Here is a 19583-nt window from a genome sequence, read left to right as displayed (position 1 = left end):
CTGGTTGGTTGAGTGATGAATGAATGCACGTTGGGCCATACTGAGCATCAAAAGGAACAAAAAAGATCCCAGGGGCCCAGGCATTCTGTGAATCATGCTCATGATTATTTCTGTTTCCGTTCGTCTGTTTCTTTACCCTTGCCCTCTGCTCTGGCACATTGCACATTCTGTTCACTCTTCATGATTCTGTTTTGTTCTTTGCTCTTCAGCTGGAGATCAGGAGTTGAAAAAAATATAACCAGAGATAGCTCTTAAATGTCAAATAAAAATGTTCCTCTCTTGAGGGTTTTCATAACATTGAGTATTTTCTTACCTTTTTCTCTCTTGCCAAATATGTTGGAAGATCAAAGATGTTTTCCTCAAAATTGCTGTACCTAAGCATATTTCTTTTTTTTTTTATGCTTGCTTTGAAGCAAAATTGGCTAAAATCTGCTGTTGATCTTGCTCTCCTAATGCATTGGCAATCATGCCAAATTCAGTGAATAATTATGAAATAACTTTAATTGCTGACTTTTTCCCTCTCTTTTTATGCTACTGTACCCTCATCCATTCACCCATGTAGCATGCATTGAGTGTCCACTGAAGGCTGGATGTGCTGGGGATTTAGAGATGAATGAAACATTAGCCCCACCCTCAGTGAGTTTATGGTCAAGCAAGTAGCTGTCCCTGATGGCTTAAAGCACTCACCCCAAAACACTGTTTTACTCTATGTCAGGGCCTTATGCTTCACATATTTCTTCTTCCCTTCCCTCCCCACACACATTAAAACATATCTGTCACCTGGACCATTTGCCAAGAATTTCCATGGGAACTGACACAGCACTCACGCACTCACGGTAATACTAAGAATATCTGCAGTTAGTTTAGATGAAAGCTAAGGCACTCTGGCCCAAAGACTATACAATATAGTAGCTGCCTGATGACTGGGGGCACAGGGGAGGGCCAGGAGGGAGAGATTCTAAAGGGGTACAAGGAAACTTTGGGGGATGATGGATATATTCATTATTGTGATTGTGGTGATGGTTTCACAAGCATCTACCTAAGTCAAAACATAGCAAATTTTACAGTTTAAAGGTGTCCAGGTTATTGTATGTCAATTAGGCATCAATAAAGCTGTTAAAATATTGCTGCTTGTTAAGATAGATGTTTATTTCTCTGTCATATATAAGTGTGTTCTGTGTAGTCTGTTATGGAAGTTCTTCTCCTAAGATCATCCAGGGACCCAGATCCCTTCCTTCTCTTGTCTTTATCTCCCTAGGGTGTTGCTTCCTCTGCCTAGTCAGTGTCAGTTCTCTGCTATACCTCTGGCAGAGGATCTTGTCCCTCTGGGGAGACAAGTAGCAATCTCCTGCAGTAAATTTATTTACTGAGTGCATACTATGTGCTAGGGCCTGTGCTAATAGCTTCATTATATAACCTAGTTTGTTCTTCTCAACCCTTCTATGAGAAAGATTCTGTTATTGGCTTTATTTAACAGATGCACAAACCACATAGGAGCACAAAGATTGCACGCTGCATAATTCCACAGTCATCTTTCATACAGACTATGTAATAAATGTTGCTCCTGGAGTTGCACAATAAATGGTCTTCACAACTCAACCCCATGATCCTGTCTAGGACTTCGCAAAGTTTACAAATCTTCCCAAATTACACCTGGTCAGTGGCAGAGCTGGGATTTGAACCCAGGCATGATGGCTCCAGAGCTTGTGCTCTTATTGGCCACACTAACTTATGTGCTCCTGTATTAAGCAGTGACTGTGGCTAAACGCATTACCCCCTCAGCTAATGAATTTTCATTTTAATTCGGCCTTTATAGAGGAAAACTCTACTCACAAGCTAGATCAGTTATTGGTAATTTTTTTTTTTTCTGTAAAGGACCAAAGAGTAAATATTTTAGACTTGCAGCCCATATGGTCTCTGTCACAAATACACAGCTCTGCCATTGTAGCATGAAAGCATCCATAGACAATATGTAAATGAATGAAAATGGCTGTGCTCCAGTGAAACATTATTTTCAAAAATGGGCACTGGGCCAGATTTGGCTCACAGGAAGTACTCTACTGATCCCAGATCAGATAGGACTCTGAAGCCAATGCGGGGTATATTAGGGCAGGTTGATGTTTGGGGCACTCCTCATGTGCAATGCAAATGACATTTATTTACACGTGCTGCCATCTGGATTTGCTGCCAACCCATAGGGAAAGAGGAGCTGTAGGCTGGCAGTTGAGCTGCTGTCCCAAGTCATTCTACTTTGTGCCCAAAGAGCTTAACTCCTGCATTTTAAACTTAACTTCTATATGTTTAGAATTTACCATGAAACACCTATTTTCTTCCTCCAAATATGAAGAAATCATTGTAAGAAATTAAAAGTCCTAAGAGACTGAGATAATGTGAATTACTTTTCTGTTTTTTATCATGTACCACTCCTTGCAGCACAGCCTATGACCTGTCTCTGCAATGTGTCATCCTGTCTTCGACAGACCAGGCCCTCTCATGCTTCCTCCAGGCCATTGCTGTCACCATTCCCTCAAATTAGAAGACTCTTTCTCTCCTCTCTGCTTGGTGGATCCCCAACCATCTTTTAAGGCCTGGCGCAAATGGCACTCCAAAGCTTCTATCACTGACCTTCCCTTTGCCTCCAACAGCAGATTATTCTTCTCTTCTCTTTGCTTCTGTAGAATTTCTTATTTTATTATCAAGTTAGCTGTGCATTTGTCCATCCTCCTGATAAAGGGTTAACATCTTTGACAAGTACAACTGTAGTTGTTCCTTTTCATCTTCCTTACACCTAGGATGGTGCCTGGCACATAGTGAAAACACAACAAATGCTACCGAATAAATGAATGAATAGTTCTTACATAGCAACATCTCAGTGACACGGATGCTGTGGTGATTGATAAATGTTTATTAAACAACTTCATTAACCTGACAAATTCTAGATGAGTTGCTATTCTTTATTAAAAAATATTGAAACCTCAAGGATTAATAAAATGGTGAACTTGTAACTTTATTTTTCTTATGTCAATAAAAATTCTAGAGTAGGGGCAAATTTGCTTTGCTGTCTAAAACTAATCATCCCTCTCAGAATGAGAGCCACACTCTGTAGTGCAGTGGTTCTCAAACATTGGCTGCACGTTAGTGTCACCTGGGGAGCTATTAGAAGATGCTCATGCTTGGGCACCAAGCCAGACCAGTTAATCAGGAACTCAGGGAGGGGGACCTAAGCATCAGAATGGTTTGATGTTCCCCAGATGATTCCAATATGCAGCCCAGATTCAGAACTGCTTAGCACAACCTCAGGTTATGATTCTCACCTCTGGTTGTTCCCCATGGTAAAGATTTTGAACTTTAACTATAATGTACTAGGAAGCAACTTGATCTGTTGATGTCTTAAAAGGATCACTGGCTGTTCTGAGACAGTGTCGGTGGTAGAAGGGCAAGATAAGTGGACCAGTTAGGAGGCTTTAAATGAAATAAGTGATAATCGTAACAGTTGATGAGTCTAGAAAAAAATTGTTTTCTACTTAGTTCTCAGTTACCCATATAATTCAGTTAATGAGATGAACACATATTCAGAGCACTACAGTAAATTGCAGTTTTATTGTACATATATGTCACATATTTCATGCCATATATTTCTTTTTAATCTTTGAAGGACTTTATGCAGACTAAGCATCAAAACCTGTATATAATTCTGTCTGATTTGCAAACATTTCACGTATGTAATCTGAGATAGCCACCAACTTATAAACTTTTATAGTGCATTTTAAAGCATGTAAAATTTAATATGATTTTGAATAATCACTTTCACTTAAAATTTCAGTAGTTGATATGCACACATATTAAAGTTTATTAAGAAGGTAAGCGCCTAATGAGCAGTGGGGATAAATAAAATGTTGCTGATTTAAGAAAAAAAGCATTTTTATTACATATTTCATTATGTGTCAGTGCTCTTGTGTGACTTTTGCACATGTTTGCTTCCAGCTGGTCCTCCCAATTCTTAAAGGCCTGCCAAGATGTGTCATGTAGCTGTTTCTTATTTTCCCCTCCAAACCTAAATGAGGCTTCCTTTAATTGAAACACCACCACAGAACATTGGATGTACCACTCGATTATTCACCAAGCAAATATTCATGGAGTGCCTACTTTGTGTGCTGCAACTGTACGAGATCCTGTCATTGATAAAATTAGCATAATCTCTTCCTTAGTGGAAAATAGGATCTAAAGGATCTACAGTCTGGTAAATTCATGCATTCAGCAAACATCTATTGAGTCTCTACAATATTCAAAGCATGGTTCTAAGAGTTTGGAGATTTAAAATTTAATATAGCATGAAAAAAACACCTCTGTCATCAAAATAACATATGATAAGGGAGTTAAAGCAAGTAAGTGAATTAGTGGTCTATAAAGTCAAAGGTGTTATTTATCATAAGGCAGGAGTAGATTAAGTGCTATAGGAGTGCAGCAAGGGGGAGATTACATCAACTGGAGGGTTATATCAGGGAGGATTTCATGAGGCATTGGATGTGAACCCTAAAGGATGAGAAAGATTGCATACCCCAAAATAAGTGGGAGTACATTCCTTCTAAAGCACTTACATGAACAAAGGCAAGAAGACAGAAAAGCCCAGAATTAAAGTGGAACTGTGTATAATTCTAATAAAAATGTGTGACTCAACATCCAGTCTTCCCTCAAAGGCACTATGCCATTACCCAAGACATAAGTATATGATGAGTGACAGTCTTCTTGGAAAGTTTGGCACATCAAGAAAAGAGACGCTCTGATTGCAAAACAGCTATCTTCCAAAACAACATATGTTTAGAATTAAGAAAAGCCAGCTCCTTTGCTCCCCAAATTATCAGTTGACAAGTCTGGATTCGCTTCATTTTGACTTCTTGGCCATAACCTAATAATTTTTCTGCAGTAAGAGTTATTTTCCATTTTTGGATTCTTGCCCTCCTTTTTGTTTCTGAGTACCCTTTAATATTGCATTTATCCTTTAAGGCAAGTCAATCTTCTATTTGATTTGGTACTACATAGTTATTCCTACCAGCAGCAGTGAACTGGAGAGCTGTGTTGGTATAACCCAATGCAGAGCTGATGGTTGCAACATGTTGCACCTCCAGATAAACATAATAGCTACCTCGTTGTAGTGTTTTCTAAGTGCCAGGCACTCTATGGAGAATTTGACATTCGTGACTTAACATATTTAATGCTCACCTCAGCCAGATGAAGTAAATACTGCCATTTGTCTCATTTTACAAAGAAAAACTTTGAGGCTTAGGCAGATTAAATGTCTTTATCTAGGTCGCACAATTGTGTGGTTAAACTTGACTTCAAATCTAGATCCCTCAAAAGCCAATGCTTTTATCTATGACACTGTTTCTCATAAGACACTGTCAAAGCTCGACTCATTGCCTCAGTCTTTTTTTGGGTTTCAGTGCTAACCTTGCCCAGCTTCCCTGTGGATACAAGATTTTGATTGACTGCAATGGCCCCTCTATCTGGATTCAGCATCTCTTGAACACCAGACTTAAACAGGCAGTCTTTAGGGCAGTGAGGCATTGGGAAGAAGTTAAAACTCTCATCAAACAAAAGAAGCCATTAGTAAATCAACAAATAGATGGCTTGAAGGGTACTAAGTGCAGTATTCTGGCAAAATTCCACAGCAGCAATTGTATGACTCTCTGGATCAGAGCGACCTCAGCAAGGTGAAATCTAAGGTCTGAGGGGAGAGGCACAATGTGCACATCTGGAAAAATGACAGCAATGGACCACTGGACAAATGATAGTTGGAACAAGTCCACAGATCCATGTAGGAAGAGATTTTACAATTCTGGCACTTTGCTTTTCTGAGCATTAAATGATAGTTTTCCAAATAGTGGGACTGATGAGTATTTACAGATAGATAGCACTAAGAAGCTATTAAGCGACAGGAGACAATGTACTCATGATCATACTAAGAGGAAGACCATGGCTTGGGTGGAGTAGAGTCCAGGAGGATGGACTCACAGGGAGGCTGTACTAAGAGACTGCAGCCAGCAGGCTCTTGGGCTGGATTCCTGGCCTTACTGAGTCATGGCCTCCTGGCACAGCCTGCAAGGGAAGGGCATTTGGTGACCAATTCTGCTCTGCCATCTCCCTAGCTTCCACTCCACTGGGTGTCATGCAGTATGACTGCTCTATGTGACAAGCCAGTTTAGAACAGCCCAGTAAGTGCTCTACCATATCTAATCAATTTCTGAAGAAGTTTAATCTTAATTCACTTTAGGGAAAACAACAGTTAAGGGAAGAAATTTTGTAAAAAACAAAAAACAAAATGAAAAAATAAATAAATAAAAATTGTCCTTAGGAAAATATTTTAAGTCTGAGGTCAGTCTGGAAGTAAAATAATCATCAAAACATCAGCATTTCCATGTCAAAGAGGAACTCAGAATTAATGAGGGAAATACTAGCCCATTTATGCCTTGCAATTTTATTTAACTGAGCTAGCAACTGTTTATGTATGAGGACAGAGAGGTTAGTCCTAAATTTATATGAAATTCAAGGCTGAAGAAAAATGAAGACCTGGTAAAAATGTTTTTTTTCTTAATTTTTAGAAAATGATATTCTATACCCAAAAATCATTTTAATAAAATATTAATATATAATACCAACATATTCATATGTGATACTTAAATATAGGAAATTTTTTATGTGTTTGAGGATATAAATGGGTTACCACAAAATTCTCCTGTTTTCTAATAGGATACATGGAAAATAATTTAAATTGAAGTTTATTTATGTGGATGAACTTCTTAAGCAATGTCTTGGGCCACCCTGAAGGCACGTGATATTTTTCTATGACTACAACTATGGGAATATTGTGTTTAACATAAAATAATTATTCATTGATAATGTCTCAATAACTTCTGGTATGACTTCACAGGTTATTAGGTTTTTATGCAAGGAAAATTCTGTCACATTTTTTCTTTGTGGGAGCACAGAAGCTATCTTAAATGCATTCATTTCATTCTAGAAGTATAGAAATTTAGAAACTTCATTGATATTAGAGAATAAATGATACAATCATGAACAAGACACAGATTTGGGCCTCAGAGTTTACAACAAGTGAGAAATGTGGACAATAAAAGAGAAATGTCAGCGTAGGTTTCGGACATCTAACATTACTAATTCTGAGCATCTAATTCTGAGCACATGGGGTGAAGGTGGGTGTCAGAAATATTTTAGGATCAATGGGCTAAAAATTAGAATGCTTTGAATAGGAAAATGTGTTATAACGTTGGGTACCTGTGTACTGAACAGGAAAAATCTATTAATTCATTCATTAACAGTGGCTTTATTTTTCTGACCAGTATTTCAGAGGTTGAAGGAGATGGCAACCTGCTGCCTTTGCATGCCGTCAGAAGGTCCCTGAGGTCTGCCCTGAGGAGATCTAGACAGTAGCAGTAATGAGCTGCAGGCTAATGGAAAGATGTTAACCTGCTACTTCCCACTTCTGATCTTCCTTCTGTATTCTTTTCCTATGTTATTTAGTCTGAGTTTTATAGTAATGATATGGGGCATGTCAGGTTCATAAAAACCTTGAAAAGTTATAGCATAAACATTGGTGAATCACTGTTTTTACATTAATTCGGTCTGTATTTTCTCTGCATACATTGCATATGGAAGAGTATTTATGAATCTGAAATTGTAGCAGGTGGGAATTATATATCATATTTGATTACTGTCAGATGTGGTAATCGATCTATACATCAGAGAAATATGTTCTGCTCTCTACTTAAGAATTACTTCTTGGTCTCAGAAAGGGCAAGCTAAAACAGAAGACACATGGATAAACATAAATAGCATGAAAGCAATGGTATTTTTTGCTTTGTGTTGCTCTTAATAATAATGAGAAATACGAGACGCCAATAATGCATGCAAAGCTACTTTGCTTTTGCACCCTAATTATTTTCAGTGCTGCATAACTTATTAATAATGGGAAACTAGTATAAAACATTCAAATGAATCTGCCATTGTTTATATTTGAATCATGAGCTCTAAGGATCTTTATCTTGTGATTAAACAAGAGAAAATTTATTTCTAAATGATTTTCCTTAAAAAAATGATCAAAAGGCATATATGCAAAATGGGTCCATGTGAGTAGGAAAATGTCAAAACACTTTTTTTCTAGGAGGAATAAGAACATATAAATGATTTAGCTGAATAGAAATCTACAAGTTGTTAAAAGTTATTATCTTTCAAGTCAAAGTTTGGAAAAATGCAAAGCCAGAGGACAGCACTTCAAATAAATTAGCTCAATTTAATTCAAATTATATATTAAATATGCATTATGTGCTCAGCACTGAGCTCTTATTAACACTTTTCTCTGTCATTTATTTAGATGGTTTAGTTTAAAAAGGTCCTACTTCACAGAATTATAAAAGCAGGAGAGACACTGAGAAGCTGAATTTACTGTTGAAGTTCACAGAGAAACTCAAAATAATTGTGAACAATTGTATTGAATAACAGAACAATATAATCATCATCATCATAAAACAAATTAGAACTCTTCTTAGTCATGTATTTTCTATTGCTCTGAAACTACTGTGGACAGGATCAACCCATCTAAATATTTCTGCATCAAGAAAACACAAGAAGTTAAAGAACTCAAGAGTCTCCCAGTGAAGCAAAACTGCCCTGGAAAAGGCCATTTTCCCCCCTCCAGTAGTTAATACAATCTCTTTAACTGGAGTATCATGCTCTTTGGTTTAGGCTGCATTTTGTGCATTAGTGGGTATTAAAAATCCCAGGTGAATCCCTTCCAGGGTCTGATAGACAACTCAAAAAGATTAAAAACCTGACAGGAACAGAGTGGGGCAGAAAAGCAAGGACAAGGCAAAGAAAATGGTTCAAGGCAATTGCTGTGGGGCTTGAATTTAATATCATTGGAGATACTCCTTTTAGTGCTGTGGGAGCTTAGCCTTATTTAAAGACAATCACTGAATGAAAATTGGGCCATTTATTGCTACTTTTTCGTATGAAAGTCTTTTGCCGAAATTAATGAGAATACTTGCTTTTCACAAAAGAGAGTGGTATATTCCTTCCTGAAACCTTTTCCAGAAATAAAATGTAGGTAGTCTGACATTAATATATAGTGAGTTTTCTCCCTGAGATCTATTTTTCCATGGATGCTTTTAAAAATGGGTCGATTTTTAAAAATAAAGGACACACATTTTCTCATCATTTATTAATTAGTTTAACAAATACTTTAGTGCCTCTCCTGGGCCAGGCACTGAGCCAGGCCCTTAAATCTGGTGATGAACAAGCAGGCATGGAGCTCTGATGGAATTAAAGTCAGCTACCACGGCCTGATTAAATGTTCTTGTCCTGGGTTATTTACAGGCCGGTGCTTGCATTTATTTTCTTCTTATTCATATTAAAAATTCTTTCTAAGTCCGTCTGGTTTTTACATAATCTATTTTAACGTTGGTTGTCTGTCAACCAAGTTGCTTCAAAAGAGTTTCATTGGGAAAATGGAACTAACAGGATATGGTTGAATTTCCCAAATCTCAATGGAAAATTACGCTGAATGTACCCTGACTTCTACTCCCGAGTTTATTTCTCTGGCTGATCTATAAGTCTGCTGAAAGGCAGAATTACTTACTTACGGATCAATAATAAAGTTCAAGAAAGACGGATGTTAATGAAATGGCTGAATATAAAACACTCTAGAAACCTCAACAATGCTGTCAATGTGAATAAAAATATCATATTTTGTGTCGAAGTGTATAAGCAAAAGGAATTGCTCAGAGTACATTTTTAGTCAGAGAGTGTTCAAAGTCAGTCACTTCTTAGGAAGATTCTTCCAGTATATTTTATCACTGTTACAACATAGCACATGAAAAGTCATGGAGAGAAATCATACCTTTTCCTCTTGTTGGATTCCTATATGACATCCTGAAATGATGGGTTCTGAAAATGCCCAAAACATTAAAAAGTTCTTTATGCATATACGAGAATATTCCAACTGAGACTGATTAGGAAATGGGCGTATCCGGATACAGCATGGCAGAGTGGTACACAGCCATTAATCCTTGCCCTGCTCTTTGACTGTCAATGACCTGAGCTCAGAGGTCCCCAAGAGCCTGTTACAGAACTAGGACCACGAGGAGTCCTTGGGATCACTGAGAGAGACTCTCTTAAGTTAGATTCTCCAAATGCAGACCTGGAGAAAATGGTTTGGGTGTAAGTAGTTTATTTGGGGGGTGATTCCTGAAAGTACCAAAAGGAGAGTGGGCAAATGAATTAGAGGACAGGGCAAGGTCAGCAAAGTGGGTATTATCTAGTGAGTTATCCCTGTAGACAACTGGGTTCAATCCCTCTGGAGACAGTATAGAGCATGCCTCAGGGTTATCTAATTAGAAGGTGAAAAGTTGGGATATTTTTCTCTAACTCCCCATCTGTCATTGATTTGATGGCTTCTTCCAGGGACATTAATTTTCTGGCACTTCCGGCTTGCTCTGTATGCAGCCCACGCATTCTCCCTCAGCCAGAAAAATAAAAATAGCCCTTAAGTAATTGCAATAAGAAGACTTCATGATTGAGAGGTGAATTCTGAGGGGATAGGAGCAGTGATACCACAGCATCTGCTGCGGAGGCATATAGCTGAGATATATTTGTCAAGGAAGGTATAATGGAAAAGAATGGATTAAAGCTGCATAGACCTGGGTTTAAATTGTGATTTATTTGCTGATTAGCTATGCGACCTTGGCAAAAGTTCTTACATTTTTGTAGCCTGTTTCTTCATTTATAAACCAAGACAATGCCTACATTAAAGGGCAGTTGTAAAGATTAGATGGGACCATGAATATGCAGATTAACACACAGTTAAGTACTTCTTAGTGCCTGATGACTAGAAGGTTGCATATTTATTAATTTAATCAATATTTAATAAGTACCTACCATGTGCCAGGACTATGGTAGGTGTTAAAGACATAGGAGTGAATTAAACAAAGTCCCTCATGTAGCTTATGTTCCACTGGGGGAGATATATGAGAGACAAATACACATAAGTATTTAAACTGTCATTGTTCTTAAATCCTTTCTTATGTTCTTACTCAGTAGGAAAAATAAGACCTGACTCTCTCATACTTCTCTTCTCTTTTTAGGGTGCTTGCCCTTTGCTAGACCCTCCCCCTATCTCTCCCTGGAGCTCTATACTGCCTCTCTGCTACTCAAGGTAATTTCAAATGCCCACCCCACTGCACAGAGCCACCCCTCCCTGGCAACATCTCTAAGGTGGAACTCTGTCTACCCTCCCTTCTATCAAAACATATACAAGGTATTTTATTTTGTAGGAAAGGACTTTCAGCTTCTTTGTCAAATCAGAAAAGTTTGGAGATACTCATTCTAATTAAGGTGTCAACAGATGATATAGTTTAATGCATTACCTTCCCTACAGAATATTCTGTTTTTAGAATTTCAGGTTAGGAGTAGTGCCCATTTTGATCAGGAAATTCTTTATAGTGATTGCCTACCATGTCTGAAGAAATGGGGGTGAACATTTTAAATGCTTGCTATTGAATGGGCATTTTATCTTAGCCCTCTCAACGACCCTATGAGAGGGGTATTATTAATAGTATCAACGTTTTTTATATATATATATATATATATATACACACACATATATATATAAACCCTGGAGTTACAGAGGTGTTGATTTGCCAAAGGTCACACAGCCATAAATGGTGAAGATCGGGATTTGAAATCAAGGCTAACTATTAGGTTATTAAGTATGAAATGTACGATTACCTTAAGTACTAAGTTTGACAGTTGATATCTATGACATTTCACTTTTACAACTCTTGTTTTATCTTTATTGTGAAGGTACATCCTCCATCTTTCAAACACACGGTTTGGGTTTTGATTATCTTTCAAATTTTTTTTAGAGCAATTTTTGTGAAACCATGGATAAGTCAAAAATTTGTGTTATTTTCGAATACAAGTTCCAATGTGGCACACACAGGTCAAAATATCAACAAAGCGTTTGGGAAGGATGTGGTTAACGAATGCACAGTACGTCGACGGTTTGAGAAGTTCTGTTCTGGTGATCTTAACCTTGAAAATGAGCCACATGGGTGAACTGAGACCAAAGTGGCTAATGATGAGCTGAAAGCTATAGTGGAAGCAAATCCATCTCAACCTACCCATGAATTAGCAGCGAGGTTTATCATTACTATTCCAACAATATTGGAACATTTGAAACAAATGGACAAGGTAAAGAAGCTGGGTAGATGGGTACTGATGAATTAAACAATTGACAGAGGAGAAATCATCTCAAAGCTTGCTTTTCTTTGTTGTCATGACATAAAGGCAAACCATTTCTACACTGTATTGTTATGTGTGATGAAAATGGATTGTTTTTGACAATCACAGGCATTTGGAACAGTGGTTGGATAAAGATGAAATGTGGAAACACAGTCCAAAACTGAATATGCATCAAAAAAGCTAGTGGTGTCTGTTTGGTGGTCCAGAGCTGGTATTATTCACTACAGGTTCACGAAACCTGGTCAATCGATTACAGCAGATATCTACTGCAACCAACTGGATGAAAAGATGGGCATGCTTGTGATTAAGCAGCCAAGATTGGCCAACAGAGACAGGCCAATCCTCATGCAAGACAACACTCAACTACATGTCACACAAACAACACTGCACAAGCTATAGAGGCTGGACTTGGAAACTCTCTGTCATCCACCGTATTCACCAGACTTTGTGCCAGCTGACTACCACTTCTTCCAGGCTTTGGACCATTTCTTGCAAGGAAAAATATTCAATTCTCTACAAGCTGTGGAAAATACCTTTTGCAATTTCATTGCCACTCTCTTTTCACGCATCTTTGCTTCTGACATAAACTAGCTACTGTTAAGGTGGCAAAACTGTGTCCATAGTTTAGGCGCATATGTTGATTAATTGTACTTCTTGTTTGAGTTATAATAAACTACACTTTTGACTTGAATTTGGACATTTCATATTTAGTGACCTAATATAAAGCATATGCATTTTTCTAACGCATGCTACTACCTGCCCAGAAGTGTTTGATAAGAGTTTCTTGTTCAATCTAGCTACTCAAGTGTGATGATTATATGGCATGTCATAAAGTAAGGGACTGTGGGGAAAATGAGATCTCTGGAATGAGTAACCAAAGTGCTTTTTCATATTTGTAGGGGAGAGCACATTTTCCCTTGTTTGTGTCATTGTGATGATTAAGAAAAAGCAAATTCTAAAGACCAAAGGCATTGTCCAGCAGAAATGACCCTCTGGATTGATTTAAAACAAAAACAAAAACAACCACTTTAGATGGTGAACATCTTTGTAGCTAGTGATTGCTATGTCATATGGTTATAATTTGGAGAAGTAAAACTATTTGGCAGAATATACACAAAGTTAAAGGAAAGATTCCATTTCCTGTTAAGCAGCAGAGATGTCATCTGGGTGTGATTTCCAGACATGGTCTCTCCCAACGGTCATAGTTCATGAAAATTGCTGAAAAGAGCAGAGTCAGACTTTTCAATGCACCCAGCTAGAGAAGACCAAGCTTGATCTGCCTTAGGAAATGGCTGAGCCAAAAGACTTTTTCAAAGAAATGTAGTTTTATTACCTTCAAGTACATCTGCTGGCTTTACCAGCAGGTAAATGGTGAGAGAAAGAATGTGAGACATAGAGAAAAACAAAATTCAGCCCAAAATCATGCTCTTATTTCACTAGCTTTATGATCATGGGCATGTTTCCTTCACTATTTGAATCCTTAATTTTCTATAAAACTGAGATTATATCATGTACCTCATAGAGTTGTTATAAAGACTAAACTTGATAATATATACTACTTAGATATTCACCAGCTTTGGTTAAAAATAAAGTCAAATAATCATTTAACAGGACTTTTGCCAAACTTTTGTTTCCCTGTCAATTATTTTATGGATTTTTCAAGTGGTGTTTTTCAAGCAATCATGAGTTGGTCAAAGATGCCACATACTGTTGGCTTCAGCCTCCTTAGGCGGCACAGCTACCTCTGGGCTCAAGTACTCTGAGGCTATTCCACTCTCTAGATTTGATAATATTCCTGGGGTGGTCAGAAGTCACTTTAGGAATGAGCAGAAGGAACTCTTTCCCTCTCTGAGTTGGCTCAATTAGGAGAAGTCCAACATGTGGGTGTCTTGGCTCCCAGATGTTATTAGCTAATTATAGCATCCATCACTCCTACTCCCAAGCATTTCTCCCAAATCATACTTCCTAACTTCTTTTATATCTTGCAGTCCAAAGATGGCTAAGTTGGGATTCAAAGTCCAGTGTGACTCATAGACCAGAACTGTTAGACACTTAACTCTGCTTGCTTAACGACTGTACTGGCCTCTTAGGTGAGATGCAACACACAACTCCACTCACAACCTAAAAACCAGCCAGATCCTACCCAATGTTGACGTGTGACTGAGGGAGCACTTGGCTCACAACTTGCCTCCAGCATCAGAGGTGGAACCATCAATGCCTATATTTATTCTTCACCAGTGGCCAGTTTCTGTCAGCTACTGCTGGGGCTCTAGCTCTCAACTCAAATCATTTATTTATTTATTTATTTATTTTGCTGTGTTCATTGTTTTTAGCAATGTCTTCTGCTGCTGCTCTTAAAATTAAAGTGACAATTCTCTTCTCTACCAATTTTAACTGTCTTTACACTCATCCCCCTCCTTCTAAAGATATAGTTTTTACCTTTTGTTATTTCAAAGTTCCCTATTTAGGACATCACATTAAGTAGTAAGTATTATATTAAGTATTCACGAAAAAGCATGACCCAGGACTCTGTCAACTATTTTCCTCTCCAGAAACCAAAGCAAATTCTAGGATTAGTGGATAAAAGTGTGAAGAAAGTGAGCAGGGGAAACCTTATAAGAGTAATTTTATTTAAATTGTTAGAAACAGAAACCAAATTTGGGTAGATTGAAGACACTAAGAGAAGACAATGACATACTATTCTCTGAAAAAATGGATACTGATGGGAATTACAGAGATAGGACTATAGCTTGAGTAGTAAAGGAATTTGGAAGTTAGCGGAGATTTTGAGTGTGTGTTTGTAGACTAACAACTGAGAGAAATTGGGGAGGGATGTGGTGAATTCATAAGAGTGAGAATAATTCAAGGGACAGTTTTATAGAGAGCATAGTGAGTAGATGGAAGATTGTACAGATATAGGGAAGCATTATTAGCCTTAGAACAGAGTAGGGCTATTCCTTTACTGAGATGGGAGGGAAGGTGTCAAAAATGGATAGGGCCGGGCGCGGTGGCTCACGCCTGTAATCCTAGCACTCTGGGAGGCCGAGGCGGGTGGATCGCTCAAGGTCAGGAGTTCGAGACCCCGTCTCTACTAAAAAAATAGAAAGAAATTATCTGGGCAACTAAAATATATATAGAAAAAATTAGCCAGACATGGTGGCACATGCCTGTAGTCCCAGCTACCCGGGAGGCTGAGGCAGTAGGATCGCTGAAGCCCAGGAGTTTGAGGTTGCTGTGAGCTAGGCTGACGCCACGGCACTCACTCTAGCCCGGGCAACAAAGCGAGACTCTGTCTCAAAAAAAAAGAAAAAAAAAAAATGGATAGAACTAAAGTTATACTTTTAGATAGAGAAGGGAAGTTGAAGGCCTTTACACTTAGTCACTACTTCTTTTTCTTTTTTTAATGAAAGAAGAAGATCATTTGCTGAAACTGGGAAGGGAAGGGACATAGTTAGAGCCTGAGGACAGTTCATGACAACTACTTTAAAGGTTGAAATAGGGGCTTAGCTAGAGATGCACAAATCAACTGCTGAGACTTATTCCGTGCTCAGTTTCACAACTACAAGTGCATGTGAAGAGCTCACAAAGAATTCCATGAATACTACATTGACTAAGACTGATAATTAAAAGAAAATAAAACCTTAATGACCTGTGAGCATGTGGAGCAACACAAGGAAGTAAGGCAAGTTCAATATTTTTATCTTTTAAAAGGGCTGCAGGCAAGGCCAAGTAGCCTAACAGCAAAAAACAATGCAAGGTATCATTATCCTAGAAAGGCAATGGTGGGTAATAAGAGACGGGTTTGATTTTTCTGCCTTTGAATGCAGGGCGCAGGTTTTACAGGTTTGAGTGATGGCGTTTTATATGACTGCAGTATGGTTCTGAAAACTAGGAGGCTTTTCTGCAAATGACCTCAGGGTTTTCATTACTCAGCACTATTGACCAGCTGAAAACCACCAGAGTCATCAACCTTTCAAAGCAATTGCTCTTGCATTAAGTAACCACATCTTCTTCTCTTCCCAGTTTTCCTTCATCTCGCCTTCCTTCCTGTCTTTTTCCTGCTGCTAATACACACACAAATTCTTCACACATTTTAGTTATGCTGTGATCACTATCATGGAGATTACAATTTCTTAACCTGCTAATGCCTACAGGATTGTCAAAAGACATTTGTATAGCTCCACTGCTTTATAATGTATAGGATCTCTAGACAGTGACATTCATAAGCCATCAAAAATAATAAAGTAAAAATTGAAGAGCAATGCATACATTAAAATACCAAAGTTTATACAATTAAAAACCAATTCCACAATGGCAATGTTTTCGTCCAGGGGATGATCTAAAATTAATGCTCAGCCCATATTTGGCCCACATTAGAAATAGTCCAGAATTTCTCAAGGATTAATGCTATATAGCTTCTTTGTAGCTTGGGGATGGATTTCTAAGTCATCTGGTTGACTTTCTGAGAAAGAAGGCAGAACTAAAATTTATTATACAATGAAGTAGAGCTTGACTAATTAAGAAGTAATAAAGAAAGACACTGAAGGACAATAGCTGGTGTTGTAGTGTCAAAGATTACAGGGAATCAATATCTTACAAGGTGAAGGTTACAATGTTTATGTTAAGGGAAACTGTAGATTACTGGCCAGGAATTCCTTGAGTTATAGACAGCTAGATTTTTCCCACTTTTAGTGCTGAATTGCTGAGTTGATTTTTTACTACCTACCAAGTCAATTCAACATTTTCTCTAGATTCAAGATTTTTTTTCTAGACCAGTGTTCCATCCTATTAGACTTAATGTCCTCTTTTTTATAATAATTACTTTTTATGCGTGCTTTACAATTCTGAAATGAAATGAATAGATAATAACCCATCTACAAGAAAAAGTTTTAAAAATTAATATAATGCCATAACTATATTGTAGGGATGTAGCTACCATATATTTCTAGGGAAGTTGCTGTTTTGTGTTATTGTATTAAGAGTCATTTGCCATTTTGGAAAATCACATCACCATTGGAAGTGTTGCTCCTGGTATCTGAAAAGGTGATGCAGTTGTAGCAGTCTGATTTTGAAGTCACACAGAGATTTAAGCATTTGACTGCTTTAATATGTCTTCAAGTGTAGTAATGCAGAAATATTTACATACTGAAATGCATATTACATTATATGAAATTATTCCCTTTCATTTCTCCTTTGTATTATAGAGCATTTTATTTATAAATTTTTGAAATTTTACATGTAGGTGGATTATCCTTTATTAATATTAATTAAGAATAATAAAGCAAGCCAGAAGTATAGTGATATCAAAAATGAATTGGGTCTGGACAATCCATTCTTATGATTATTCAAAAGGCTTCAGTTTCTTATGGACTATTGAACTCATGACCTCAGTTTCTGCAATGTTGGCTTCTGCATAGGATCATTCACAACATGGCAGCTTGCTTTCTCCAGAGCATGTAATAAGACAGAGAGGAAGAGAGATAGAAAATTAGAGAGACAGGAGAGAGAAAGAAAGAAAAGAAAGGAAAGGGAAGGAAAGAAGGAAGGAAGGAAGGAAGGAAGGAAGGAAGGAAGGAAGGAAGGAAGGAAGGAAGGAAGGAGGGAAGGAAAGAAAAGAAAAGAAAAAAGCAAAAGAGAAAAGAAAAGAAGAGAAAACACCATGGAAGATCAGGGACAGGTGGTATAGATGGAAACTAAAGACTTTTTGTAATCCAATCTCAGAAGTGACATCCCTTCTCCTCTGCCTCATTCTATTCACTAGATGCGATTCACTAAATCCAATCCACACTCAAGAAGATGAAATTACACAAGGGCTAGAAGCTGAAGGTGGAGATCACTGGGGCCCTCTTAGGGCCAGCCTAGTATATATGTCTTCAGAGTTTTCCGAAGGCCCTTCAGAGAAGAGAAGGATGAGGTCGGTCCATGCTTGCTTTCTGCATCGTCTCTGTTATCTTGCATACCTCATGATCCCCACTTTTGCTCATTTTTTACTTCCCCCACATTTCAGTTCAGTACACATCAGCAGGCTCTTTTAGAAATGTGTCCCTTCTCTGCCTTTCTTTTTCAATACTCATGACACCTTTAAGAAATTCTTTCAATTTTTTCTCCCTTCTTTTTTCATTTATCTTCCAGATTTATAAAAGATCCCACATCATCATAATTTATATATGTAAATGTTAAGGAAAATAAAATAATAGTTTCATATTTTAAAATAAAATTAATATGAAAGAACTACAGCTATACCCCCATATTACCATTCCACCAAAGTCCTTAAAGATTTTCTGAAGAATCTTTTAGAATCTCTGCAAATCTTCATCACCTTTCTCATCTTCATCCAATTCATCACACTCTTCTCTAAGGATTGTATTTAGAATAGATATTAATACAAATATCTTATTTGATCTGTTTTGTTTAGCTTAGCTACTACCATTGAAAAAATTCCTGCCATTTTTCAAGACAAATCTTCAATACTTGCTAAAAGAGTCTTGGACATATTAAATAACTTAACCAATATTTATGAGATAATGTATTGTAGTGGAATAAGTACTGCTCTCGCAGCCAAACATCCTGAGTTCCAACTTCAGTGCTGCATATTACTTGGTCCACTTGCTGTTCACAGTGTGAATCAGGTTCACTATGCACTGGTTACCAACTTGGCCAAGTCTGGTGATATAGAACACCCAACACAGCAAGTTACATGAAGCAGATCTATTACTTATAGATAGGCAACAAGGAACAACAGAAGCCATATAGCTTAATGCCATATAGCTCCTTTCTAGCTTGGGTATGAGTTGCTAAGTCATCTGGTTGAAATGCTGAGAAAGAAGGCAGAACTAAAATTTATTATACAATGAAATAGAGCTTGACTAGTAGGTCCCCGAAGGCTCAGGAAAGTTTTCCAGGGTGGATAACATCCTGACTGTGTATGCCCCACTTGCACCACAGCTGAGAGACCTCAGAAAGCAGCCCATGGTGAATTTTATACACAGGGGAACATAACATGCTGGGCTAAAGCATGGAAGGACACCTGTTTCTAGGGAAAAAACAAACAGAAGCTGGGGCTGCTCTGGCCAGTCCCTCCCTATATCAGAATGTTGCATTCTTAGCACATTCTGCAGTTATTCATACTAACTACAAGCAAGAAGGGAGGGAGGATTGGGTTGGTCCAAGGCCACCTGGAGAACTGTCCTGTACACATTACCTTGGGAAAGTTACAATATCTTTGAGCCTGGATTTGCTCATAAGCATAAAAGAAACCACAGTATTTGCAT

Source organism: Lemur catta, chromosome 7 (genome assembly GCF_020740605.2).
Source record: "Lemur catta isolate mLemCat1 chromosome 7, mLemCat1.pri, whole genome shotgun sequence".
Taxonomy (NCBI): Eukaryota; Metazoa; Chordata; class Mammalia; order Primates; family Lemuridae; genus Lemur; species Lemur catta.
The sequence above is the reverse complement of the archived record's forward strand: the minus strand, read 5'-3'. Positions refer to the sequence as shown.